At 42.5% G+C, this 22,986-nt stretch overlaps 1 protein-coding gene across 1 annotated transcript in view; it reads right to left on the reverse strand.

Moving 5' to 3' along the window:
- The window catches only part of TGFBI (transforming growth factor beta induced), a 220,310-nt gene that overhangs the window by 105,203 nt on the left and 92,121 nt on the right, over positions 1-22,986 (reverse strand). The gene's annotated exons all lie outside the window — the stretch shown is intronic.

The raw sequence follows: 22,986 nt of genomic DNA on the forward strand, positions 1-22,986 counted from the left end.
CATCTTCACCAGGAATAGATTCTATCTCAAGAAACCACTTTCTTTGCTCATCCATGAGAAGCAACTTTTCACTCATTTAAGTTTTATCATCACATTGCAACAATTCAGTCATATCTTCAGGCTCCACTCCTAATTCTGTTCTCTTGCTATTTCTACCACATCTGCAGTGGCTTCCTCCATTGAAGTCTGGAAACCCTCAAAGTCATCCATAAGGGCTGGAATCAACTTCTTCCAAACTCCTGTACGTGTCAATAGTTTAACCTCTTCCCATGAATCACTAATATTCTTAATGGAATCTAGAATAGTGAATACTTTCCAGAGATTTTAAATTTGCTTTGCCTAGATCCATCAGAGGAATCACTATCTATGGCAGCTATAGTCTTATGAAATGTATTTTTTTTTTAAGATTTTATTTATTTATTTGAGGGAGAGAGAGAGAGAGAGAGCACACAAGTTGGGGGGAGGGGCAAAGGGAGAGAGAGAAGAAGACTCCCCACTGAGCAGGGAGCCTGATGTGGAGCTTGATCCCAGGACCCCAGGATCATGACCTGAGCCAAAGGCAGATGCTTAACCGACTGAGCCACCCACGCGCCCCATGAAATGTATTTCTTAAAGAATAAGACTTCAAAGTCAAAATGACTCCTTGATCCATGGGCTACAGAATGGATGTTGTGTTAGCAGGTATGAAAACAACATTAATCTCACACATCTCCCTCAGAGCTCTTGCATGCCCAGGTGCACTGTCAATGATTGGTAATATTTTGAAAGGAATCTTTCTTTTCTGAGCAGTGTATCTCAAGAGGGGGTTTAAAATATTCAGTGAACCATGTGGTAGACAGACATGCTGTCATCCAGGTTTTGTTGTTCCATTTAGAGATCACAGGCAGAGTACATTTAGCATCTTTCTTGAGGGCCCTAGGATTTTTGGAGTGGTAAATGAGCATTAGCTCCAACTTAAAGTCACCTGCTGCATTAGCCCTTAACAGATAATCAGCCTGTCCTTTGAAGCCAGGCATTGACTTCTCCTCTCTAGTTATGAAAGTCCCAGATGGCATCTTTTTCCAACAGAAGGCTATTTTGTCTACATTGAAAACCTGCTGTTTGGTGAATTATCTTAGCTGGATCTTCTGGATAACTTGCTGCAGCTTCTCCATGAGCACTTGCTGCTTCACGTTGCACTTTTATGTTCTGGAGATGGCTTCTTTAGCCTTGTGAACCAACCTTTGCCAGCTTCAAACTGTCTTCTGCAGTTTCCTCACCTCTCTCAGCCTTCAAAGAATTGAAGAGAGTGAGGGCCTTGCTCTGGAGGAAGCTTTGACTTAAGGGAATGCTCTGGCTGGTTTGATTTTCCATCCAGGCCAATAAAGCTTTCTCCATATCAGCAGTAAGACTGCTTTGCTTTTGTAACATTTGTTTATGCAGTGGAATAGCACTTTTAATTTCCTTCAGGAACTTTTCCTTTGCATTTATAATTTGGCTAACTGATGCAAGAGGTGTGGTTTTGGGCCTCTCTGAGCTTTCAATATGCCTTCCTCACTAAGCTTAATCATTTCTAGCATTTGATTTAAAGTAAGAGATAATAACGGGAAGGCATCTCCTGGTAGATTTCTCTGACCTGATGATATCATATTATCCTATTCTTAGAGCTTTAGTTTGTCTGACTCCCAGCCCAAATCTGACATTTTTCTAGAAAGAGGACAATAATGTAAGATGAACTTTTGAGTGCACTGTTTAATTATGTCCTGTCCGATGGTGAAAGACTGTGGATGCAATCTCTAGTCTTTCCCCAGTTGCTCTGGCCACTTCACTCCTTGGCTGGTGTCCCATCATCTCCTCAATCTCTCAATGTTAGAGTGCCCCAGTTCAGTTCAGGAGCACTTCTCTCTGCCTGTGCTGATTCTCTGGCTGATGTCATCCTTCTTGTGGCTTTAAGCTCAATCTATATGTTACTGACTCCTAAATGTGTATCTCCATTCCTGACCTCTCTCTTGAACTCTGGACTTTTATATCCAATTCTCTATTTGACTTTCCTTGGATTTCCAAAAGCCATCTCAAACATATCCAAAGCAACTTCCAGCTCTCCTCCTTCAAAACCTGCTTCTTTTGTGGTTTTCCTATCTCAGTAAATAGCAATGACATGTTTTCCGTTGCTAAGGCACACTTTGCAATCGTCTTTGATTCCCGTATTTCCTTTCATATTCTCTGTACAATCTGACAGCAAATCCTCTCAGTTCGACCTTCAAAACATGTCCAGAATCTGAACACTTCTCACCACCCCTACTACCACCATCCTTGTCCAAGCCACTATCATCTCTCACCTGGAGGGCACAGTTGCCTTCTAACTGGCCTGCTTGCCTCCTCTCTCACTCCTACAATATAATCTTAATGCACTAGCCAGAGCCATCCTGTTCAAATGTTAGCTCACGTCACTCCTTTGCTCAAAAACATCCAATGGCATCCTTGACCTCAAAGTAAAAGGCAATCCTTACAGCACCTACGAAACCTCCCCTTAATCTGTTCTGCCCACTGCATCTCTTTGACTTCATCTTCTCCCACCTCCTTCCTCCCACCTTCCCTCTGCTCCTGTCACAAGGGCCTCCTCCTCTCTGTCCCCCAAGCCCTGCTGGGGTGCTCTCCTCTCTTGGGCCCTTTGTACTCACTTTCCCCTCTATCTGGAATGCTCTTTCCAAAGGTATTGACAAGACTCACTCCCTCTTCTCTTTCAGGGCCTTACTCAAATGTTACCTGTTTTATTTTCTCACTAACCACCAATACTACATGCTTTGCTTATGTGTCACTCACATTAAAACGTAAGCTCCAGGCAGGCAGAGATCTTTGCCTGTTTTGTTTTCTGGTGCGCCTGCATTACCTAGAGTGGTACCTGGCATGAAGCGGGTACTTACTGCGTAATTGAATGAGTAAATGTCTTGTTATCTTACATCATATTTTGTTCCAGGAGAGAGAAGATGGATGGGTGTGGATGGACAGAGAGGTAAAATGAGCCTGCAGATAAGCTGGTATGACCTGTCACTACCATGCCCCAGGCCCTTTCCAGAAAAGGCAGCATAAGCACCACGACAGAATTAGATAGAAATCTCCCATTTAAGCCTAAGGATAGCATATAATCATTACACATTTTATATTTCTCAGAAATTAAGTATTAAATAACACCTTTCACTGGGACACCTTAAAATGTGTTCCCCCAAAAAAGTAGCATAATTACATGTACTTATACACCTCTATTATACATCAGGTAGCAATAGAAGGCTTCATGGAGTCAAGATCTCTCAGCTTCTGACACCTTTGTATTGGAAAAGAAAATGTAGATGAGCCCAAGAACTAGTCTGACATTTACAATAAGCCATTTAGCTTTAGAAAGTCTATTATTGCCTGGCTTATTAGCATAAGAAAAAAGTGAAATGACTTGTAGACTGTCAACAGAGTACCATGGTGACCCTGGGCCAGTCGTTTACCTCAGCTAACCTCACGTGGTTCTTCCAGTCTACGTGGGCATGTCACGGTTGAACACACTAGTCAGGGAAGGCTCTGAGAAGGAAGTAGGGCTCACTCTTGGCAGTTAACCAAGAGTGTTTTCCTGAGGTCAAAGTCTGAGTGCCACAAGTACTTGGTGTTGACCACACGTACAATGAAAAGACAAGTGTTCTTGAGGAGACGGAGCCCCCACAAACTTGCTAGCCGTTCAGGGGGCGGCTTTGGAACCCTGGCCTCCTAACAGCATGCCCCTTGCACCTTCAGTCCTCTCTTCAGAAGCGCAGGACCTTCACTCTTCTTCCTTTCAAAACTGGCATACAAGAAAGCCACTCATCACAGATGAAACAAGCTGCCTCTTGCTAGGTTGTGATGTGTCCTTTTGGAGAGAGGAAAACCAGAAGCAAAGTGAATGAAGTGCCAGCCCCAAAGTATCAGGAATCAACAAGCAAGGTCCAGTCTCTGCTTTAGCAGACAGGACTTTGCCAGTGCCCTAGAGATAAAGCCTAGTAGGACAGACACTCACAGCCCCTATACCCCAAGCATGTACCTGCTCTACTTACTACAATTACTAACATTAAAATTAAAATTAATTAAAATTATCATCTCTGCCCATGGGTCTAAAATCTGAAGGAAATTCAACAGGTCTTCAAGCATGTACTCACAGACTTTGGCAGGACCTTAGAAGTCACTTTGTCCAACTTTCTCATTTTACAGATAAGGAAATTAAGGTTCCAAAAAGTTAACTGTTGGCCTGTGATCTCCTCAGTGCACATTCCATATCTTGATTTTGTGTGTGCTTGGAAATGACTGGACTGCATTTCTTGCAAAAGGCCCTATAATTCATCATAGTCATTCTGCACATCCTCTGAGTCTGAAACAGTAATATTTGACTGAGCCTGTCGATCAGGATGCTCTAAAAATGCCCAAGTTCTAGGAATATAGATTATATAATTAAAAAGTTTTCAAGTGGTGGGCGCGTGGGTGGCTCAGTTGGTTAAGCAACTGCCTTCAGCTCAGGTCGTGATCCTGGAGTCCCAGGATCGAGTCCCACATCGGGCTCCCCACTCAGTGGGGAGTCTGCTTCTCCCTCTGACCCTCTCCCCTCTCATGCTCTCTCTCACTCTCTCTCTCTCAAATAAATAAATAAAATCTTTAAAAAAAAAAAAAGTTTCAAGTGGGACCCAGGAGGAACTAACTTGTCATCTGACTCTACACTAGATTAGCCCCATGGCCACAGGCATAGATGGTAAATCGGTATTATCTGATTGACCAAAGAAAAAGCCTGGTGGTATGAAGAGGACACTGGATGGGAGAAGGCAGATAGCCCAGACTTCATCATAAGCTAGCCATTTCACTTTGGGCAAGCACTTCGTCTCTTTGGGACTTAGAAACCCTCCTAGTATGTATCCAAACTTCCTGTCATCTGCTAGGACATGGCAGATGGATGAGCAAAGCAAATGGACAGTAGTTTTGCTTTAAAGGTAAAATGCCTCTCTGGTTCAGTATCTCCTAATCTAGCAGAGACTTGAAGAAACAGATTGTCTGGAAAGGCTAAGAACACACTTGTGCTATCCCAAGACTTTCTAGTTCCTTTCTTTGGCCAGAAGATGGAACCAGGGTAGGAACCAAAAAGATCCTTCCCCCAAACTGATTTCAGTGATAGACCGTGATCCATACTTGGCCAGTGATGGTACCTACTCCCCCTAGCATTGGAAATAGGTCCAAAGGATAGAAAGGGAACCAAAGTAGACCCAATCTAAGTTGTTCCCTCAGACCGGTATACAGATCTTGGGAAATAAAATTCCTCTTCTCTGGAGCTAATAAGGTAGGGTAATGCAAGCCTGAAGTACAGTGGCTCATTCCCTTGGGACCATGGCAGGACACCATCAATCAGTGGGGAGATGAAGCCAACAAAGAAATAAACAGAGCTGAGAGAAAGACAATATTCCTTTTATACTGCCCGATACCTGGATCCAGCCATGCCTGAAGATGCTTGAGTCCAAAAAATTCTCTTTTATGCCTGAACTAGTTTGGCTGGGTTTCTGCCACTTTTGATTAAAAGGATCCTCTAATTTTTCAAATGAGGAAAGTGAGGTTCATATGAAGGGAGTGACTAACTCAAGGTCACATAGCACACTGGGGACAAAATTTGGACTTGAAATCAGGTCTAAGAGTTTCCATTCCAATGCATTTCCTATTTTACTGTGCTTTATATATACTGTCTTGTGAATTATTCAGCATTTTCTGAGTGATAGTACAGATAGTATTTTCATGCCATACTGCATCATGGCAAAATCCATTCATTCATTTAAACAAAAGATGGAGAATCATTTATTAAGGATTCTATGACACAAGAAGAGAGCTTAGACTAATTGACTTGTGTCTAGGTTAAGTCCAAATAAAAGATTCAATTATGTCAGGATCAAAGGTAGAAATCATGGACTCGATTCTATTTCCCACCCCCCACCCCCGCCCCAGAACAATCTGCTTTGTTCTAGGCATGGCAACAGGGTCTTCCATCAATGTGTTCATGTGTAGTTACCTCACAGTGGGCTTCATGCATAGGTGAAATTCAGTAAGTCCTGAAAGGAGAGAAGGAAGGAAGGGAGATAAGAAGGAAGAGAAAGAGGAAAGGCGAAGAAAAGTAGAGTGCGTTTCAAGTAAAAATTAACTGTTATTTTCTCTTGTTGAGCAGAGCTCATATTACATCATGTCTTGTAGCAGTCTTACAATATGTCTGTGAAATCCAGTCTACTATGCAACCAATGCTTTTTCGAAATTGAACAGAAGAAACCTCAAGCTGGAGCCACAGATCATGAACCCGTCTTAGTAGCACTGAATATTTAGAAGCAAATGAGGTAACTAACAGCGGTGACCCTTGATGAATACCCTGATTGTAGCAGTTCTGTGAACTGGTTACAACAGGGTTTAGTCATGCTCAGTAATACTCATTTACAAGGGCTACACATTAGAGTAAACTGTGTGAAAGTGGCCGGTTCCTGGATTTAGTAACATGATGAATAATGTTTTAGGAAACTTGAACACTTGATGATGAATAGATGTTAAGAATATTCTATTTGAATTATTGTTTAGTGGATGTTATATTATTCTTTGTGATCAGAATTTTTAAACCACAAACAGGATATAGAGAAATGGTAAAAAAAAAAAAAAAAAAAAAGTTTTCAGAGTCAGAAGATAAGATGATCATCAAAAGAATGTGTTTCTCATGGCCTTGTAAAGATACTCCACCACTTTAAAACTTGATCTTTCCTAGTTTTACACTGAGTAATGGAAGGCCAAAGATTCCACAGCATCATAATCATGCAGCTGATAGGCATCTTTTATATCATGCTATCTTCAGCTGAAATTTAAACACTATAAAAACGAAAGGGGGAGGGGCACCTGGGTGGCTCAGTCCTTAAGCGACTGCCTTCGGCTCAGGTCACGATCCCAGGGTCCTGGGATCGAGCCCCACATCAGGCTCCCTGCTCCGCAAGAAGCCTGCTTCTCCCTCTCCCACTCCCCGTGCTTGTGTTCCCTCTCTCGCTGTGTCTCTCTCTGTCAAATAAATAAAATCTTTAAAAAAAAAAAAAAAAACGAAAGGGGGAGATATTTCACTATCACCCTGACTGAATTAGCAAAATAGAATATATTGTATGATTTATTTATTAAAATTAGGTTTTCTTTAGGTAAGAAATCTTCAGCCTAACTTATATGGTAATCTAGAAGATCTCATCACACTTATAAGTGGGTTTTTATTGATCTTTCTATCAATAATTTTATATTCTACACAGAGTACGTTATAGTAACAGTTTTTGAACTTTTGAAAGATTTATAAAAAATTAAGTATGAATTTTGTTAAGATTCACTGATGGCTGAAAACCTTACAATGTGAGTGCGTGATCTGCCGTCCAGCAAACTGTTGGAGGGTTTCCGGTGTTTATTGTTCCATGCGCATGTTTGCAGATCCACAACACTGTCTCTGGAGAAATACTAAAATCTTAGCTTTGCTGGTCAGCAATTTGCAGTCCTTTTATGAGATGCCTACAGTAGCCCCACATGCAATCTTCACCACTGATTCTTTAATTCAAGGGTTTGTTCAACAAATATGTGCCATTCACTATTCAAGACTCTGAAAGCAGAGCTGTACCATAAAGAAATGGTCCCTGCTTTGGGAACTTTTATTCTTGTGTGAGAAAGGAGAGACAAGGAACAAATGAATGAATACATGAAAAAGAAGATTTAGAGGTTCATAATTGCTATCAAGAAAGCAACACAGGTAATATGATCGAGGGTATGGGAGGATGGCAGCATGAATAGGGTCATGTGGGAAAATCCTTACTGAGGAGGGGCCAACCGAGCCCAAACCTGGAAGAAGGAAAGAAGCCAGCCTGCATTTCCCTGTCTGAGAATAGCAAGAGCCCAAAGGATAGACCGGCATTGCACAGAGGAAAATAAACAATGGCTATCAGCAAATGTGACAAGGCTAGAGGTGGAAGCAGGGGTCCCAGCATGTAGGACATCATAGGCATGGTGGGAAATTGATATTCTACGGGTTTGGGGAAGCTATTGAGGGTCTTCAAGCAGGGCAATAATATCTGATTTATGTTTTAAAAAGATCACTCTGGGTGCAGGTAGATAAATGATCATAAGGAGGAGCACAGGAATGAGGAGGGTTACTGGCTCATTTGGAGCTTGGATCCCACACAATGATGCCAGGCAGAGAGGGTGAGTGGGGGGTTGAAATCTAGCCTTTGTGCCATACCCCAAGCCCTATGTCCAGCCTGAGGCCACATTCACCTGTACAGAGGGGTATCTTTTTCTATCACACACAAGGTACCAGATGGGCATGAATGAGAACAGAGGGGAAGGTATTCGAGTAATCTCTGCAAGGATAAAATGATAGTGGAGAAAGAGAGAAGTGGGCCTAGGCTATATCTAGAGGTAGAGCTTGCAGGGCTTCCTGACAGATTAGATGGGAGGGTGAGGGGAACGGAGAAATCAACAGTGAACCCTAAACCCATGGGGTATGTGCTACCACTGACTGAGGTAGGGAAAACTGGGAGTGGAACAGGGTTCTTTTTAGGAGAGAGGGCAAGAATTCATGTTGAGCTCGATTTAGTCCAAGATACATGCTAGATGTCAAACAATCAGATACATGAGCTGAGGGAATCTGCGATTCCAGAAGTATAAAGGAATTATAGCCTCTTCTCAGGTCTTCCTCATGATGCCTGACCACCCCCAGAGGGAGGGAACTAGAGTTAGTCTAGACTAGTATTCCTCATCCAACGGAAGACTTTAAATAGGTTGAAACTCTCAGATTTCCATCCCTGCACACTTCTCTCCCTCAAGGCGGTGGGAGACCCTGGTGCCCTCCCAGCCGTGCCTGGAGGCAGTCTTTGTCTCTTCTGGCATCCTCTGCCTCCTGTGGACCTGGTCCCTGCTCGCCCTGCTGGCATTCACTGCTGATGCTGGCAGCCAGTGTGGCTTGCTTGGTGAGGGCTCTGAGACACCCTGGCTGACTCAGCCTATGCCAACTGACCCTGTACACCTGTCTGGCTGTCTGCCATATTCTCCACCCAATTCCTGCCCCAAACACCCACCTTGGCCCTATGGATGTTTATTAGCTCCCTATCCAGCCATGATCTGTGGACACATTGCCAACATGTGGGAATTTCTGAGTTCCATCCTCACTATGTGGGAACTGGGGATAGCTTTAGAGAGCTACCTCCCAGCCTATCTCTACCTGACCATGCCATACCACTGACGTTACTCAGGTATGTTCATCCACCATCTGCTCCCCAACACCAAGGTTGCCATAAAGGCTAGCTAGGTGATGCTCTCCATTCAGAGCTTCCAAAATAAAATGGGCAAGGATACTCAGCACTGTCCACAAGAGTGGTAACACACCTCCCTCTGCCTAAGTGAGAGTTCAGCAAGGGAAGATCGCACCCGTGTCTCTTTCTGCCTCTTCTGCCCTATCTTCTTTTCCATATAATCCCTTAATACCAGAAGAGGTGGGCTTCCAACTTTCATTCCTCTTGGTCTCTTCCTCTCCTGCCCTGGGCTTCACAGCCCAGCCGGCAAAGTCAGGTGGCAATCGTCTCTTTATATACCAAGTCCTAATATATTGGAAGATAGAAAAATTCCTTCTGGTCTCACTGCTAAACCTTGATGGCTGAGGGAGTGTGAAAAGTGGTGATATGATTCCCCACAGGGAAACAAAATCTGGACATATTTAAATATATTACACTTGTAATGCAAATTTGTAGTTTGTAGCCCAGTGAAGCTGTCAGCAAGAGATATAATTTGAGAGTCATCAGCATGTGGACGGGGTAAAGTCAGGAATGAAGGAGACATCTATGTCATGATAAAGAAGAGCTGAGAGTCCAGCACTGAGTACTGGGGTAACTCAATAGGGAGAGGCTGAAAAGGAGGCAAAGAGCCAGCAAAGGATACAGAGAGATGGTGTATGACATAGGGAGAAAGTCAAGAGCATGTGGTGTCACTGAGGCCATGAGAGGAGCAAGTTTCCAGGGGAAGGGAGCACTCAGCAGCATCAAATGTTCCCAGGAGGTCCAGACTGTGAAAGGATCCTAACCCACACTCTGATCCTGACCCTGACCCTGCCACAAACCTTCAACTCTTTCTTAGAAGGATAATGAGACAAATTGAAATTAATAATAATAATTTTAAAAAATACCTTATCTAAAAGGGCCAGTGGCAACAAAACTTCATAAAATCGTGTCACCATTTTTAATTAAGATGATGCTCTATTCAGAGAACGCCGTGCTCTTTCAGCCAAACTGAAACCTCATCAGGATGACTGAATTAATGAACAGTGGTGATTGGAGATCCCCCACTATTACTGAGAACTTTTAGAGGTACTCCGCAGGATCCTTTAGCCTGCTTCTTATGAAGCATCATGAGAAGCAGAGCAATGCTTCTTTCTTTGTTTTGCTTATCTTTTTCTGAAATCAACTTGGAAAACACATTTGTCTCTCATTCTTTCAAACACCAAAGTACAGGGTTTTGTGGGTGGGGCCTCTGCTGGGTGCTATGCTTGGTGTCCCAGGTGCTCTGGAGACAGCAGAAGTATAATCAGAGGTAGAGTCTCCTTTTCCACAAAAAGGAGCTTTGAAATAAAGCCTTGGGGTGTGCATGATACCCATGTCCTGCATCTGCCCACCATTGTTCTGAATTTCTGGTGCCCACCATCCCTATCCTGACCTTCACTTTCAGTTGTGACTGTGACCATAGTAGGAATTTTATTGATTTTCTCTGTTCCACTTTATCTATTTAATCAAACTGGATTATCTAGACTATGGAAATAATAATCCATGAATAGTGTTTTGAGTGCAGAGTTTGAACTATTTACTTTAATGGTCAGCCTCTGAGGCAGAATGAAAATGCAAAGAGAATGAGTTGAATCCTGACTCTGTCTCTCACTAGCTGAATGACCGTGGAGGTCTAACTAACATGGCAGGTGTGTGAATAGGTGGTGAGAAGCCTGGCCTCTAACTTGGGCTGGGTTTTTAGAACCTGTCACTAGCCGTGGAGGGGGAGCAGAGCTTGCCATGATTGTGGGGTGAAAGACTGAGTCAGAGACTAAAAAGAGAGTCACCTTGAATAATTCCATCCAAGGGAGCAGGACAGAGAAGTAGAAACGGAGACTGAAGCCAATAGTTTGCATTTAGGGCCAACTCGATAGTTAACCCATCTGAGGGGGGTGCACAGGAAGTGGGTCCCGCTACAATCCTAAAGTGCGGCTACACAGAGCCCTGTCTCCTCTGAGATGGAGACCAGAAGGCGGCTCTGTGATGGCTGATGTCCAACTTCCAAGTTGAGAAGGAGACCTGGCTCTTGCGATAAGGTGGAATTCCACCCAAGTAGCTCTCCACACTGCTGACTGCACTGTCCCTGTCCTGAACAAACTACTCAATCTCTCAGCTGCTGGAGAAAAACATACATCTAAATGTGTCTTCTCTTTTTGTTAAGGACAGACAGAAACTGCACTGGCTTACACAGGTTCTGTTAGGACCCATCTCAGTTCAGATTATCTTTCTGAACAACTGTTCTTATGTATCAGCAGAGCAAAAAATTACCAGATATATAAAAATACTCAGCAGTTTAAACAGAACATTCAGAGTGAATAACCCTGAGTAAAAAAAAAACAAAAGAACTTCTTCTCCCTCCTGTTTCCTCTGTATTTATTTATTTTTTTATAATTCTTATTCTTACATTGCATTGATAAAATGAGAGCAGGCTATTATGGCAAGGAAGCATAACAATTCTTGAAGATAAAAATTATAACTGCAAAACTGAAAAGAAAAGTGGAATCCCAGTAGCAGTAAGCACGGCCAGCTTCCATCTTGCTTTCTAATGCCATTCTCCAGTAAAAGGAATCAGCATTCTTTGGAGAAATGGCTGATTCCAGGGCTGGCACAGAAAGTAGACAATACAAACCTGGAACATCTTGAGGTGCCAGAAAGTAATGTGCTCACAAAACAGAAACAGAAAAGCCACAATAACGGGGTCAAAAGGGACAGAGGAGACAAATGAAACAGCTCCCAATGGTCAAAGCTGCAACAATATGAGCAACAAAATAAATAAAGCAATAATGGATTGCAACCCAAAATGTAAAATAAATACCCGTGAGTCCATACTGATATAAATAAATGGGAGGACAAAAGTGCCACACAGAATAATCCCAAATAATTTATGTAGATACTCAGCCCCCAAGGAAGTGAAACCTAACTCCCCACTCCTTATGTGTGGGCTGTGTATGGTGACTTTCTTCCAAAGACTACAGTATGGAAAGAGGGGAAAAGAGAAATCAACCGTGGAGAAATCTGACAACACTGTCTCCGCCAGATGATCAAGGCCAACATCAACAGGGATAAGTCATGTTGATGTATGTATTCTTGATATGATGTGATGGAAATAAAACTTTATTTCTGTGGTCTTCCTCCCTAACCTCAGTTTAATCATGAGAAAAACATCAAGCAAATCCCAACGGAAGGACATTCTACAAAATACCTAACGAGTACTCCTCAAAACTGTCAAGGTCATCAAAAATAAAGTCAGTCTTGAGAAACTGTCACAGCTTCAAGGAGCCTAAGGATACAAAAATGACTAAATGTAATGAGGTGTTCTGGATGGGATGCTGGACATTAAGGACATAAGTAAAAACAAAGGAAATGTGAATTAAGGTATGGACTTTAGTTAGAAATAACGTGTCAATATTGTTTTGCTAATTGTAACAAATATGTGGTATTTATGTAACAAATGTAAGGGGTTAACAATAGGGGAAACTAGATGTGGGGTATATGAGAACTTTCTGTACTACATTCACCATTGTCTTGTAAATCTTAATCTGCTCTAATAGAAAAACTTTATTAAAGATCAAAAAAGAAGACAGAAAGACACTGGTAAAGTGTGGGAGAGAGTAGGCTGCTTTTGGGTTCTGGCAGTGGGTGTCAGATTTTGGAGAAAGAGGAGCTGGATGGCTGTATCCAGGGTAGAAAAACTTCAGAGGAAGTGAAAGTTTCAGTGGAATTTTTAATTAATTTAATCTTAGTGGAAAATGTAAGGCCATTTTATGTGTCTTCGTGATTTGTATGTATCACCTTTCTTCCTCATTTTTATAAGAAAATGGTGCAAAGTGGGCTTCATGAGCTTGTTACTTACTTTGTGGAATGTATATTAAAATTTAAAAATATTAAAATATTCACTGATGGAAAAAAAAAACACCCTCAATAGAGGCTTTTAAGCAACAGATTGGGTTCTGCAGATAAATGAATTAGCAATTAAAAGACCCAATCCAGAAGTTCCCTCAAAAATCAGAAGTAAGAACAATGGTAAGAAATTAAAGGGAAAAACAAAGGCATGAGAAATACGCTTAGGAGATTTCAATCTGTGTACAATAGGAATTATAGAAGGAGAAAAAAGAGAACTGGAGATCAATGAACTAAAAGAAAGATTTTTACTGGAGAAAGACTATGATCTTAAGATCAAATGGGCTATGTGCTGGTCAGGAAAAAAAAAAAGCATAATAGCCATAACTAGACAAATTCTGGTAAAATTTCTGAGTTTCAAGGATGAAGATCATGCAGACAGAAAGGGAAAGGTTTCCAAAAAGGTTTCCTACAGAGGAAAAAACAACAGGAACTTCATCAAAGATGGAATTAAAAATTGAAATTACAGACTATTAAGAAATTAATGCAAATAAGCAAATACCAAAATCTACGCAATGCTGCCCAGGCTGTGTTCCAAAGAAGATGGCTCTTAATCTGCTAACAGCTGTGTAATCCTGGGAAAGTTACTTAACTTTTTCAAGCTTCAATCCCTCATCTTTAAATAATAGTATCAGTTACTTCCATGGTGCTAATTATGTGCCAGACACTGTTCTGGGGGCTTTAAGTACTAATTTATCCCCCACAGCAGCCCTATAATGTAGAGGACATGATTAATCCATTTTATAGCTGAGGAAATAAGCACAGAGAAGTCACTTGCACAAGGTCACAGAGTTAGAAGTAACAGGAGCCATCTAGCATGAGTCTGCACTCATCACCACCAAGCTATAAAGACTTCTTATGAAGCTTCATGCAGTGTTATGAGGATTCAGTGGGATAATGCAAATAAAACAGGTAGCACTCTGCTTGCCATACAGTGTACTCAGTAACTGAAGCTACTGTTTAAAAAATGAAGCAAACATACAACTCAAGGAGCTACAAGAGGAACAACAAAATAAATCCAAATCCAGTAAGAAGGAATGCAAGTACATAAAATGCTAATTTGGAAAGCTAAGAAAAATCATGCACAGAGTTGATAAATAAAAGCCTAACCTGAATATCTGAAAATAATCAAATATACAAATTTCTTACGAGTTTTTTCAAAGAGAAAACGTGGGTAAAATGCACAATCTCACCACTTTGTTAGCATAAATCTGGAGTCCTTTTCTAGGAAAATGCACATAAAAAATTAAGAAGCAAGAAAACCTAAAAGAGCAGCACTAAAAAGAGAAAAACCAGAAAATTCCAAAAAGTTAATGCCCAAAGGCCATCAGATCCAGGTTTTCCGGACAGGTTTATCAGAACTTAATTCATTCCGCAATTTTTTTTTTTTTTAAGAAACTTTATTTTCCATCAAGCTTATTTCCATTTTCTGCTTAGGAGTCTGGAAAAACAGGGGTGCCTGGGTGGCTCAGTTGGGTTGTGCGTAGAACTCTTGGTTTCTGTTCACGACCTGGTCTCCGGGTTGTGAAATCGAGCCCTGCGCACGGAGCCTGCTTAGGATTCTCTCTCTCCCTCTCTCTCTGCCCCTCCCCCCACATTCGCACGCATGCGTGCCTGTCCGTGTGTGCTCGCTCTCTCTCGTTCTCTCTCTCAAATAAATAAATAAAATCTTAAAAAAAAAAAAAAGAGTCTGGAAAAACAGCTTAAGACCACTGGGTGGTTGTTCCTACCCATTAGCTGCGGTCCAGTCCTCAGTGGCGATGGAGGGCTGCAGTCTTCTGCAGGGATGGGCTCAATAAGCACAAAGGCACCCACTCCCTTCAGACAAGCCTCACGTCAGGGTGAGTAGCCGTAAGTTAGGTAGCTGGAGCAGTCCATGCACCCTGAAGTTGCGCCCAGATCAACCCCTTTCAGCAGCCCCCTACTCTTCCTTCTGAAGGACCTCCCAGAACTAGAGGTTAGGCACGGCCTCTCGCCAGTGCGCATGGGAAACAGTGCTGCACATGCGCAGAACTGCCCGGGCCAGCATTTCCCGCGCCCCCCCCCCCGACCGCTGAGAGAGCGCCCCTGTGGCCGCAGGGGATGGCAGTGTCCCCAAAGCACAGAGGAGAGTCTACATTACACAGGGCGATGGTAGGCAGGTTAATTAAGAGGCCTCCATGAGGGGCTGGTGGTCAACCCTGGGGTCAGTAAGACCAGAAGTCACGGCTCCCGGCTCTGGTGAGGGAAGGTTCCCGGAGCGAAGGGGCCAGCAGCAGGGGCCGCTCGAAAGGCAGCAGCAAACTTCCGGACAGCCCAACAGTCAGTGTTCCTGGAGGGTATAGGACACCCACGTCAGTCAGGTTTTCATGGCACGAGCTGCCAGCAGAAACTTCTAGGTTCTCTTCAGATTTATGACGTAGATGCCATCGCTGTTCCTTTTGCAAATGCCCTGTTCCATTTGGAAGTCAAGGTTGGTGCCACCTAAGTGGGTTCCTGCTGCAAGGAATTTGAGGACATCTTCCTCCTTCCTCTGCAGGACATCAAGCGCTTTGGACATTGTGAAAGTTTCCCTTTAAGTTATGACGGGTACCCAGAACAATGCCGTATGGACCCCTTTCTGGGTCCCACAGAAAGGCCAGGAAATATTCCAGTTGCTGTTCTAATTGCTGTGTCCTGGGGGCTGTTTTGTCACCGGGTTTGTGGAGATGAGCAAGAAATATCCCTTGCTCTCCACAGAGGAGTAAGGGAACAAAAAAATATTCTCATGCTATTTATACTCTTCCAAAGTACAGAAAAAGATGGAAAGCTTCCTAATTCACATTAGAAGGGTAGGGTAACACTGACCAAAACCCTGACCACACACACACACACACACAAAAGGGGAAATTAAGAATGAACTCACTTACAAATGTAGATGATGTAGGTAATGTGTTAGCCATTTCCCCTTCTGAAAGAGAATTTGACCTTACCATTAATCTTTTTTAGCTTTGTTCCCCTGAAAACCAAATGAAGGTAAAACATCAAGTAGGCCTGATTGGCAAAATGTATCTAGACTGGGAGGAGTCTAAATGAACTATAAATTCCTCATGGGGACACCACAGCCTTGGGCTCCCAAGTGCAGGGGCCTTAGAAGCTACACCTACAGAGTTTTTCCAAGAGATATTGGCAACCATGGGCACAAGGTTTTTAAGCCAGGATCATGCCCATCCCCTCCAAACGGGAGTTTGCTTCACACCTGAGCCATCTCATCTAGACGGCTAAATGGATAGCTCCTGGATGACTGTAAGGATCTTTCCCAGTGAGAGGAACAGCTAACGCTGTCATCTTGGCAAACTATGCTCCATCTACTCTTCAGAGATACATACAAAGTGTAACCTATGATGGTCTTATGAGTCTGAATGCTTAGTTGAGCCTACGTTTTGTTGAGTGTTTGAGTCTAAGAAGACCTCCCAGTGGGTATTGAAGATAAAAATCCAAAAGAAAAGAATAGCAAAATGAATGCAGCATTTTTTTTTAAATGGTGATATAGTATGACCAAATAGAACTTATTGCAGGAATGTAAGGATGGTTCAACATTTGGTAATCTATTAAAATAGTTTATCACATGAATTACTGAAAAGATAAAAATCATGATCCTGATGGGAACTGAAAAGATACTTGATAAAATTCAGCTATCATTTCTAATAATTTAGTCAACTAGAAATTCAAAACTATTCCCTAATATGAAATCAATAGCAAGCATGATATTTAAATGGAAAACATTGAAAGCATCCCAGTAAAATGAAGAAAATGGCAGCAATGCTTGCTACTATTAAAAAAAAAAAAAAAGGAAAGAAACAAAGAACAAAAGAAAGAAAAAAAACAAGATATAGTATTCTAAAGGAATTGATTACAGCATCAGGGATCAGCTAACTTGGGCTGGCTCCCTGGTTTTTTTCATTTGTTTGTTTTGTTTTTTGCCTATTTTTCTTTTAAACAAAGTTTTATTGGACAAAGCCATACTCATTGATTTACATTATGTCTATAGCTACTTTCCTGCTACAACCAAAGAGTTCAGTAGTTACAAACAGACACCATATGGTCTACAAAGTTCAAAATATTTACTATTGGATATTTAAAAATATTTACTCTTGGATATATAAAAAAGTTTAAAGAGGATCATTATTTTCAAATGAAAACATCCACTTAAGGAAAAAAACCAGAGAGAATCAGCTGAAAATCATTAGAACTAATAAGAGGATTCAGTAGTTGGTGGGTATAAGATAAAGATATAATATTAATAAATCTATTGTGTTAGATTGCATCATTTGGCCCTAATTCATCAGTCCTCCCCATAGCCAAGTTCTTTGCCATTTAACTGTTCAGTGTGCCCTCACCCTGGCAAGGTGACCTGCTTTGCTCACTGATCAGTTCTATGGCTTGCTTTGATATTGGGATGTTGGCAGAAGTGATGCCAACAGAGGCTTGAGATGAAACTGAGCACTGGCCTTATTCCTCTTATACTTCCTCCACTACCATGAGCATAATGTTTCTGGATTATCTCACTGGTCTTGTGTATGTGGGAGCTGATATGCTCCAACCAATACAGCTGATATCTAGAATCTGCCTTCAGGCCTAAAACCATACTTTCATATACTGATTGCATTGAGTGGACTTGAAATATAGTCTATGTTGTTGGGTCAGCAGAAACAGAGATCAATATATGGCATAGCAGACGAGAGCACAGACTCTGGGATCAGATAAATCCAGTTCAAGTTGCTAGCTGTGTGATTAAGGCAACCCTCTTAGCCTCTCTGGGCTTCAACATCTGTAAAGTGGGGCTAATAAAGACTGTGCAGAAGGCAGAGGGACATAATATATATAAAGTGTTTAATATATTACCTTGCATATAGTAAGGGTTCAGCAAATTCTAGTGCCTTCCCCAATGTGACCCAAAACAGGAGTTCTCATCCTTTCTTAATTAGATGTACACCAATAAATTGTCCACTGTAAGGGGTGGGAGTGGGTCCCTCAGGCTCTAAGAAACATAGGGGCAGGTTTCAGCTAATAATGGGTTGTATCAGTGGGGGAAAAAAAAAAGTGCATTTACAAGGATGGCCTGGATTATTATTCATTGACGGTGAGGAGAAGCAGAAGCCGAAAAGAGAGGAATGGAGCCCAGATCTTGGAGCTCTGGAAATTGCTTAGAAGCTAAACTTGGAGCAGTGCACCCCGGGTCCATGAGAACCAGAATGTGTGTCAGAGGAATGCGAGGGGAGAGGTCCAGAGCACCACCTAGAAGTCACCTTCCCTGGGGGAGAATCCCCTGCAGGGATAACAGTATCCAGTGGGGCTTGCCCCTCACAGTTGGTTGGGAAATAATGACTTAGAAATAACTATTTGATTAAGAAATTAGTGCTTGAGGATTCTCATAACTAGTTATCTCTTGGCTGTTTAAAGGAAAAGGCCAAATGGGTTTTACTTAGAAATTTTGTGTCTTTTCTGTGTGTGTCATTTCATGCTGTGGCTTCCTAGAACAAATAACCATGTTGTTTTATTCCTAGAGCAATAATCCATGACACATGGGGGTTTAATCACAAAATAAAAATGTCAAACTTTATCTTTGAAACAAAATAAATGGTTGAGTATTGTCTTTTCTCATTTATTGTAAAATATGTTATCTACACTAAATCTTGGTAAGCATCCCACTCTCCAATCTTCTTGATATTTAAAACAGGTGAGTAAGTAATTTCTCAGCTTGGTGTATTTCCTCTGAAGGAGATCATTTGCTTACTTACATTCTGGTATCACAATAAATCCTAAAAGCTAAACCTCAAAAGCTGTAGACTTTGCTAGATAAACATCTGCTGTTGTAACGGTGTTTTAAACTGCAGAGCTGCCATTTAAATATTCTTAGTTCTTTTCATTTTTATAACTGAGTGGCTGGGAAGATAGAAAAGAATTGTAAAGAATGGTCACCTCTCTCTCCCTGTTTCTTCATCTACAGAGTCAGAGTTCCCACACCTGACATGCATTCCTCATGTAGTGACTATGAGAACTGGAAGGGAGAAGAAATTAAAAAGCTCTCCAAAGTTCTGAAGGGACTGCCCTGCAGGAGGGTGTATTTTGTTGATTGCTTCCTCACTCTTCAAATGCTTTCCTTGCTCAGGTTTTATGAATGTTATATCTGTTCTTTGTTACTGATATACTGGGAACATGTCTTGGTCATTTCATAAATAATATACATTAAATGCATTTTTACAAAATTAAAGTTATTCGTCATTCATTCACTTAACCAGCAATTCCTGAGCACTTAGTATAGACCATGCCCTGGGAATACAATAATGAACCAGACTCCAACCTCATACCCTTCTCATAGAACTCAATCCCACTTCGAGGAATAGACACAAGACAGGATCATGCAGATTGCAATGACTGTTGTGGTTATGGAGGGCATCATGGAGAAAGTGGCATTTGAGTAGAAGCCTGAAGGATGAGAACAAGCCATACATGGAAGAGCTGAAGAAGAATATTCCAGGCAGAGCTTAGTAAGAACAAAGGCCTGGAGGCTGGAAATAGAAAGCAACCAATGTGACTATCAGGTGGGAGCTAAGAGGAAGAGCAGAATATGAGCAGAGTCTGGACCAGACCAGATCACATTTCCAAGTGGAAATGTGGTTCCCTCTTGAGGAAGCATCCCAAATTGAATACTTCTATCCTTCTATGAGGTGGGACTGAGTAATCCTTCCCGTGTGGGTGAGTGTTGGTGGTACATGGATGCTTGGAAAGGCTAGGTAACCCGCCCAAGGAGCACCCATGTCCACTGACGACATTTCCCTGCAACAGTACTTGGGGGTAGATACGAGGGTGGGTGACCCAAGGCCAGTTGGTCAGGCCAGGATTTGGCCCAGAGAGAAAGGAATGTCAGTTCACCCACTTTTCTCCTGACTGCAATATGTGGGGCTCTTCCCCTAAACCAGGACCTACCTGAGATACCGTTGATGGTAGGTACCTGGCTACACCAAGAGAAGACCTTTGGCTCATGGGGCCAGGAAGCTCACTCTACAGCCCGCTGCAGAAGATGATGGGCCTCCAACATTTCAGAGAACCTGGCAGCCGATGATTCCAGAGCTTCCCCTGCCCTCCCCTCTGTACAGAGCTCTAAGCTGAATAACCGGAAGGGCAACAGGAAAAGAGGCCCTGAGGCCACCAACTCCTAGCTCCACATTTCCGGGAGGGGAAGATCATAGATGACGTCTACTGAAAATGTGGAATGTGCCATGCGAAGTACACCAGGGGCAGGTCCTCTGTCTGTAAAAGACCAGACAGTAAGTATGTTATGCTGTTCTTTGTTAATTATTTTTCAATCAACCCTTCAAAACAATTCTTGGTTTGTAGGCCTTACACTGCATCTGGCCAAGTGGGTTATGGTTGGTTGACGTCTACACCAGACTACATTGTCCCATCAAACGTCAAACTTAAGCACTGAGGAAACATTTCTTTCACTCTTCACAAGACTCTTCTGAGGTAGGCCTTACATGACAACTGCAATCCCATCCTCCTCCCCATCCTCCACATCCACATCTTTGTTTTACAGTCAGGAAACAGAAGGATGGGAGGCCAAGCAACTTGCCCACGTCCATATGGCCAGCAAGTGACAGAAGTAAGATTGGAACCCAGGCAGTCTGATCACAGGGTCACAGGTGTTAACCACTACGCTCTCCTATCCCCCGCTGGTAACTGAACAAGCCCACTTTTCCTCCATATAGCCTCCATCTGTACAGTGAGAGGGGCAGTGTAGTGTTTTCCTCCGTGTGGGAGGCACGGCTGAAGCAGTGGGAAATGATTGCCACGCCTCAAGCGCACGGCGTTAAGTAATACTGATCTACACAATGGGAAGGTGATTGCCTTTTCAAGTCTCTTTTAGGTCTTCTAATGATGTTAGGAGAAAAAGGTTCAATCTGATGCTGACACATCTTTGACATTTCTCTAGCTCGTGCCACTTTCCGTTTTTAGAAGAGATTTCCATTTTTACTGAGCCTCAAGCCGCAGGGTCTTCCGTAGGCAACGATACCTAGCTAGAATTTAGTAGCTCTATTGTAGTTCCATTGTAACCTTCTACTGTTGCTCTCATGATCTTATTTTTCTTGTTTTTTTAAAGACTATTTCTTTCTGTAAAGTGTTTGTGTTGCAATTGCTACAATTCTCTTGTCCATTCCTGCATAGTTATGAGATGGCCTCAGAAGCTCTTGCCATCACATCCACTCTCAAATTGCAATAAGGGGGTAAAGGGCAGGTCTCAGCTACTTTTGCCTCCTGTTAACCAGAAAAGCTAATGAATTCTAGGGGCATTGTATTGATCAGAACACGTCACCTGCCCCCCTGCAGCACCGCAGCAGAGAGACTGAAAAAGTGGGTGTTCGGCTGGGTCCGTTGCCACCCCGAACTAGTGAGGGTTCTATCAGCAAGAAAAGGGCATCGCTACCAGACTCTGTAATAAAAGTGTTTGCCATAGGCTGGTGGGCCTCTGTAACTTCTCCTTACTGCCTGCAGGGGACAGGCATGGAGCTGCAGGAGGGTTTGGGGAAGTTAGCAAAAAGCCAATTTCCCTTGTTTGCTACCAAGAGACCTCCCTTCCCCATCGTCCGTCACCCCTCCTAAGGAATGGCACGAACGGGAGCAGCAGTAATACCACACACTGTGACAGCGCTGGTCAGAAAATCGTACGAATTTGTTCCACTCGCTAGTATGGCTCAAAGGGCTAAGCCAAAGGGTCCCCACTTTTTCAGTCTCTAGTGTGTGGAAGATACATTTTCTTAAGCCCACACACCTCCAAATACATGCCCCAGAAACTAGATGGGAAACCTTATAAAATCATAGTTTTTGTGTACCTTTCTTACTATTTCAAAAACTGCTTTTCACATTAATGTTTTGATTCAACAAGCATTTAGTGATAGCCCACTGTTCCTCAGGGGCCTGCCCAGAGGCTGAGGATATAAGGGTGAACCAGACACATAGGGGGCATATATCCCGGTGGGAGAGAAAGATAACAAACACACAGAGAAGCAGGAGAGCAGGATTATGAGCTGAACCTGGGAGCCAGACTTCTGGGCTTCAGTATGAAATTTGTTGCTACCTGGCTGTGTGGCTTTGGGAAAACTACTTGCGTCTCTGTGCCTCAGCTTCCCCATCTATAAAATAATGGGGGTAATCATAGTATTTATCTCATAGGGTGACAGTGAGACAACTTTCTGGCTCATAGTGATAAAAACAGCCACATCAAAGGGCCAGGAAGCTAAGATACAATGTTTTAAAAGATAAAAAATGGGCTCAGGTCATGATCTCGAGGTAGTGAGATTGAGCCCCGTGTCAGGCCCTGCACTCAGCAGGGAGTTTACTGGAGATTCTCTCTCCCTCTGTGCCTCCCCTAACTCTCTCTCTCTCAAATAAATAAATAAATCTTAAAAAAAAAAAAAGATAAAAAATGGGGATGACAAATTAGTATCTACCTCATTTGGTGGCTTCATGTAGTACATGGCTTAATTCCCATCAAGTGCTTAAAATGGTGCTTAGTAGGTAGTAAGTGCTCAATAAATGTTAGCTGTTATCCTATTTCAAGCACCTAGTGTTGACTGGATGCTGTGCAGCCCTACATAATTTCCCGAAAGACACTAAGGAATCCTCGAGGCCAATTCTAATAGCCACTGTTGCTACATTCTTGCTGGTACAGTTGCAGAGTTCCTTTTTCAGACACCCGTTTAAAGGAATACTCGCACAAAGATGCATTGGTATGAGG

The sequence above is a fragment of the Leptonychotes weddellii genome, chromosome 7, assembly GCF_054177405.1.
Source record: "Leptonychotes weddellii isolate Sample4059 chromosome 7, ASM5417740v2, whole genome shotgun sequence".
Taxonomy (NCBI): Eukaryota; Metazoa; Chordata; class Mammalia; order Carnivora; family Phocidae; genus Leptonychotes; species Leptonychotes weddellii.